This window comes from Lepidothrix coronata, unplaced genomic scaffold (assembly GCF_001604755.1).
Source record: "Lepidothrix coronata isolate B3197 unplaced genomic scaffold, Lepidothrix_coronata-1.0 Scaffold37, whole genome shotgun sequence".
Lineage (NCBI taxonomy): Eukaryota > Metazoa > Chordata > Aves > Passeriformes > Pipridae > Lepidothrix > Lepidothrix coronata.
The window spans coordinates 5,026,037-5,032,036 of record NW_016690217.1 but is presented as its reverse complement, the minus strand read 5'-3'; the positions used below and the strand labels follow the sequence as shown (position 1 = coordinate 5,032,036).

Genomic DNA, 6,000 nt, shown 5'->3' with positions numbered 1-6,000 from the left:
TATTAATAGGCTTTAAAAGAATGTTGTATCTTCCATTTTGTGCGAATAAGTAAAATGCTTTATCTTGGTACACATCTAGCCTTTGTAGAAATACTAAAACACCCATCACAGACCCAACTACCCAGATTTATTTTCACAAAGAAGTTGCTAGATCTACCTATAAAACAAGGTATTACTTTAATCTGAAGGTGGCAAAATTACACCTTATCATATATATTTTCATATTTTGAAGAAGTGTTAAGACAGTCCCTCTTACCAAAGTAAGGTTTCATTACAATGCCGTTTTTAATGCTTAAAAACAATACAGATTTGGGTCCTAATTCTTCCATCTGACCTATGCAGATGAGTCTCTTGGGAAGGTCTCCCACACAAACCTGTTCAGCCAGAGATGCTGAGCAGTGTTTCCATCTCCGGTGGGTATGGAACACAGCTCATCGTAAGACATGCCCAAGCTTCAGCTTGCTATTTTATGTTATGAATTCCACTGAAAACACCACCTCATTCAAGTGCACTAGAGCTCCACAAGCTTCCAAACGCAAACGTGTTCCTTACCGGGAACTGCTTGTGCCACTCTCAGTACAGGATCGGAGCCTGCGGATCCTGGATCCTAGGATCCCTCACTCCGGCTCCCCGCTGCCTTGGGTCGCTCCCGCCCCGCTCCCGCCCCGCACAGAGGGGTCTGCACAGCCCTCCCATCATTTCGCTGACCGCAGCCGGAGGGGCACGACCGCTCCTCCGGGAGCTACGGCACAGGGAACCAGCTAGTCCCGCCCGAGGGCAGAGAGACACGGCACGGCGAGGTTTGTTCCCTGCCCGCCGGACTTGCACCGCTCGGACCTCCCAGGGGGACCCCGAGACCCTTTCCCTGGGGACCCCGAGACTTTTCTCTGCCCATCCCGACCCCTCTCCCTGCCCATCCCGACACCTCTCTCCGCTGTCCCCGCGCCCCTCAATGCGCGGTGCGGGCACAGCGCCCCCCAGCGGCCCTGCCGAGCCCCGCGCGCGGCCGACGTGAGCGGCGCCGCGTCCCCCGCGCGGGCGGGGCGGGGCGGGGCGCGGGCGCGGGGCGGTCCTGGGGCGGGGCAGGAAGGGGGGTCGCGGACACGGCGCCCGCTGTCCGTGCCCGTGTCGCTGCCGTCGCGGCGGGGGCAGGTCGGCTTGGACTCGGCGGCGTGGCGCGGCTTCCTCCCGTGAGTTCCACCTGTGCCGCGTTCACGCGAGGGCTGCGGGAGGAGAAGGAGGGGGTACTTTGAGTTGCAGCGATCCGCCCGGGCCCCGCGGCGGTGCCGCTGCCGGTGTCGCCCCGGCCCGGGCACACGTGCGGCTCCGCCCGCGCCGCCCGAGGCGCGGCTGCTCCCGCGGGAGCCCCTGAGAGGATTCCTGAGCACCGCCGGGGCCGCGGCCGTGCGGCTGCCGGGACCGGCGCTGCCCCGGCGAGCTGCGAGGCTGCGGCGGCGCTGCGGGCGGGGGAGCCCCGGCCCGCCCGGCCTGGCCTCGGGTGCGGCGGAGCGCGGCACCCGAGGGCACCCCCGCTCCTCCCGCCGGGCTTTGTGTCCCGAGCGAGGGACGGACGTTCCCGAGACGCCGGAGCTCGGCGCGCTCCGCTCCCTCCCGCCCAAGTTTCCCACGGTGCCTTCCCGGGGCGGGTGCCCGCTCGGGGGTCCGGCTGGAAGGGCATCTCGGCCGTGGGGAGATGGCTGAAGGTGGGGCACGCAGAGCCCCTCCGGACTTCGGCGCTGTCCCGCTTGCGCTGTCATTCCTTCACCTCTGGGTGTCCGGCCATGGGAAGCGGTCGAGTGTTGACATTCTGTTAGTTTCGACTTCAGCTGCTCCGAGTTGCGGTGGTGTGGTTCCCAACAGTCCCTGGGAGTGGCTTTTTTTGTTTGTCTATTTAGTTTTCAAGCCTTCGCTCCTCATTCTTTTCCTTAAAAACTCGTTTATTAGATCTGATGCATTAGTTTCAAAATATATACATTTTGTGTATCGTTCTCTTATAAATTTGATTTGCACACCTTTTTGACCGTACCAGATAAGTATCTGCTTTCCTGAGCGCGGCTGTGCTGTGGGAATTGGTGTGTGAAGGGGTGCGTCCCAAAGCCCCTTTGGAACGGTGAAGCCACGGTTGATTCTGGGATTGACTCGAGGAACACAAGCACGGGGGTGCGGCACTGACACGTTGGTGGCTTTTACCATAGACTGTTTTCAGGCTGCCTGCTGTAGGTTTGCAGATGAGTGTTCTTACAGTTCGGAGTAGAAAAAAAAAAAAAGGAGGAATCAGTGGCATTAATCAGAATTTTTAAGCTACTTATTAAAGGAAGAGTGTTTGGTGTGGAAATGGAAGTCTTCTTACAAGATGACAGGCGTTTTTAATATCTCAAGTCTCTTGATGATATATCGCTTGATATGAATAAGGCCTTTTGTTTCCTTTTTTGATTTGGGGTACTCCTTCTCTGTCTTTACAGGTGTTCCCACATTAAAAACATCAGTAATGTAATCTAACTTCCAGAAAATCACAGTTCCATCTCAAAATTTTAACTGAACCTAATTTTTAAAATTACTTACGTGTTAGACTCCTATTTACATTTCTGTTTTTTTGCTGCAGATCTGAAATCCCTAGTGTGTCTTGTGCTGTAGAGCTGAAATCAGGAGCTAGTTTTTAGGAATAACTTTACTGGAAGACTAATGTATGTTTGTCGACTAGTGCATGCAGAAAAAATGGAAAGGGGGTTCAATTTAATCCTTACGTACTTAGCTAGTTTGTTTGATACAGTGATCCCCACCACTGCTACAGATGAAAATGGCAGATGTAGGAGGTAAGAGCCAGCAAGTAGCCAAAAGCAGATGCAGAACACACAGCCCTTCCCTTGACAGATGGAGGCAGAGGCCTGCACAGGTGTGTGTGCAGGCAAGCTCCAAGTAATCTCAGAGATCTGATCCAAAATCCAAACCCACCATTTTATTGCTTTATCTGCTTCCTTGTCAAATGAGAGAACTTCAGGGCTGCCGAGTGTCAAATAAACCAAGACACGATTGAATCTGTTGTTGTGGAAGTTATTTCCCTGCATGTGGCTGATACCACAAAATGTTCAGTTAGAGAGGATGTTTCTTCTTGATTCCTTACATGGGAATACAAGGGAACTGTGGTGTAAAATGCATGCATATTGAAAACAAATTTATTCTTAGCATATTGCTTCCATTTTACATGTCATGGCTCAAAGGGAGCGAAGAGGTTGGATTTGTTCTGAAGTTCTCATTTTACAGATTGACAAAAGTATCCATGTTGCATAGTCCAAAACAATGGTGTGTACAACGAAATGAAGATTATTTAAAGGAATTTTATAACTTGCCAGGTTTCCATTTAGCGCTTAATTAGGTCTGCTGTTGCTTGTCATAGTCGAGATGAATAAATCTGCTGGGATGCTCATATTATCCAAACTCACAGCTATTAGTACAAACAAAGATTTGAAAAGTATCACAAATGAAGCCAAACAAGTTAGTTTATACTTTAAAACAATTTATAACGGTTAGGATTAAATACTTCACGGAGTAGGTTATACCATGTCTGCCATATTCTGTGTGGTACCGGTCAGGTATACCATATTAGTTATCTTGTGTTTTGAGAACAATATCTGGTGCTAGCTGATGTGAGCAAACTGTTACCAGAATGGTTTACCAATCTGGTCTAGAATGACAGTCTGTACAGTCAAAGTATTGTGAATAATTTTTAAAAAGATCTCTACTTAAGGCATTGCAGCTCAGTCTAATGTTAAAGTGGCAGAAAGAAACATTGGATGTTCTCTAACTAGTGACCCCAGTTCTGTTTTCATCATGCTACATGATCGATCTTTGGATCCATCAAATAAATAGAGTATGTTTTTTCAAGACACAACTAAGTATTTTCTAACTTCATAAAACTAGTTTGGAAGGAGGTGGAACCATTGAGACATGCAATATGTAGTGCATTTAGGTTAGTGCATGGTAGCTTGCTTTCATCTCTGCTTGATAGTGCTCTTTTTTGTCCTTTTTTCTTCTCCCTTTTTCTCCTTCTCCCCCTTCTCTCTTTTTAATCTCTCTCTTCCCATTCTTTTTTCTCTTTTTCCCTTTCTACTTTTCTCTCTTTTCTTCCCCCTCTTTTTCACCTCTCCTCCCCTCTTTTTCCCCTTCCTCCCTCTTTGTCTCCCCCTCTCCTTTTTTTTCCCCTCCTTTGTAAGGCAGTCAGAACATATAAAACTGAAATGCGTAGGTTTGCTGAAAGACAGGGAGGATTTACAACATACTCCTTAATGAATAACCCCCTTCATTTCTCTCTGATAAGTGAAGGACTCTTTGTAATGTCCTGTCAATCTTACCTGTACTCAAATTCAGTTTCTTCCAATTGGCCAAGACAAGGAGAACAGGGTATTATTTATATACTGCTCAAGGGTGTTGAATCAACTAAAACCATTTTGAAATAATGATTCAACATGTTCCTGCAGAAAGATGAAAAAGCTTTTCTTGAAAAATATTTTGATTCAATATATCCTAATTTCTATAGGTTACTTTATAATTTGTGTCTAAAAATATTTCAATGAGATTTTGTAAATTTGCTATTAAAAGTATGTGGGAATGAAAGTGTGGAGGGCTTTGTATGTTAAGATTATGTTAAAATTCTGGAAGCATAAAATAAAATCAAGTAACATTTTGAGGTATAATTTGGGACCATGTGAGCAAAGAACAAGTACTGACAAAAGCAGTGTAGTATGAATGGGAAGCAAAGTTCACGGTTAGTGCTGTTTTTTGAAACTTACTGTTTTTCAGGTATACATCTAAATTATTTGGGTTTATTGTTATTGAGAGACATAAGTTGCATAGAGACTCTTTCTTTGTGAGAATGTGAATGGAATTTAACAGTAGCCTCTAAAAGGATACATCAGCATTTCTGATTTATTTAGTAGGCTGAGGTCAGGCAGCGTGTTTCTAAGGAAGACACCAGTCATTAGCTGAAGAACTCTGTTGTAACAGCACTTCAAGCCCTGTGAGCACTTAACCATGCTTTTTACATCAAGGGATTTTCTTGCTTTCCCTCTGCCCTTCAACATATTGTTGTTATTGAAAATACTCAGTGAAACCAACCGTTTTATGCATTTTGCTGAGACTGAAAGGCAGTAAATGATAACCTAGGCTGTTCCTGCTGCAGTGGTGAAGTTTTTAAGTTCTGTGCAGCAGATGTCACTTGCAAATGCTCTGGTTTAAGATACCAAGGTTCTGCAACAGCCAAACAGGATGTGTAACCAGATGAAATGAAGGAGTTTAAAATGCAGCTGCTCTCAATGAATCATTGAATAGATGGAAACATGACTTCTGTTTTGAACAAAATGATTTTCATTAACTTGTATTTGTAATCTCTAGATTTCTTTCATCCTTTCATACTCATGCTTTTGCATCCTGAGTTTATGAGGACCAGAACAGATGGATCTCATCAGTCTGATTACTTGCAGTGACAAGGGGAGAAAGGGTTGCTGGCTATCCAGTTCTCACCATGTCTTTTGGGTTATTCTTGACTGGTAATGATGTTTCATGATCTTTGCTGCATTTATCTTCCATTTTGACAAAGAATGCTGAAGGTGATGTTGAATCATATCATGTTTGGTGATTCATGTGCGTGGTACAGTCTCATACTCCACCACTGCCTGGCAGTTCCATTCTGTTATCAGTATTCTTTCTTGGAGTTTATGACTCCAGGTGATCTCCTTAGTACTGTTCTAGTGTTTTAATCCGTGCTGTTGTACATCCATGGTCCTGGTGTACTGATACAATATTTACTGTATAAATCTCTGCAGAAGAAGGGTATCTCAAAAATTTGTCTGTTGTAAAATCATCTATCTCTCTGTCATAGTCCCCAGTGTGTAGGGTTAATCTAGGCTTACATTAGTTAACAAAAAAAAGAAGTTTGCTTCTTACACTAGCATTGGATGTTGCAAGTGGCCTACTTGTTTTCAGAATCTCCTGTCTTCATACTTG

The 6,000-nt window shown here is 45.9% G+C and overlaps 1 protein-coding gene across 14 annotated transcripts in view; it reads left to right on the top strand.

The window, feature by feature from the left end:
- The first annotated feature begins 781 nt into the window (after nucleotides 1–781).
- The window catches only part of PAM (peptidylglycine alpha-amidating monooxygenase), a 125,479-nt gene continuing 120,260 nt past the window's right edge, over nucleotides 782–6,000 (top strand). For 13 of the 14 annotated variants that reach the window (XM_017812602.1, XM_017812601.1, XM_017812600.1 and 10 more), the window contains exon 1: nucleotides 1,083–1,190. The gene's annotated coding sequence lies outside the window, so the exon portion shown is untranslated. Of the gene's footprint in view, nucleotides 801–1,082; nucleotides 1,191–6,000 lie in introns of those variants that run through there. The other variant, XM_017812590.1, reaches the window with a different exon arrangement.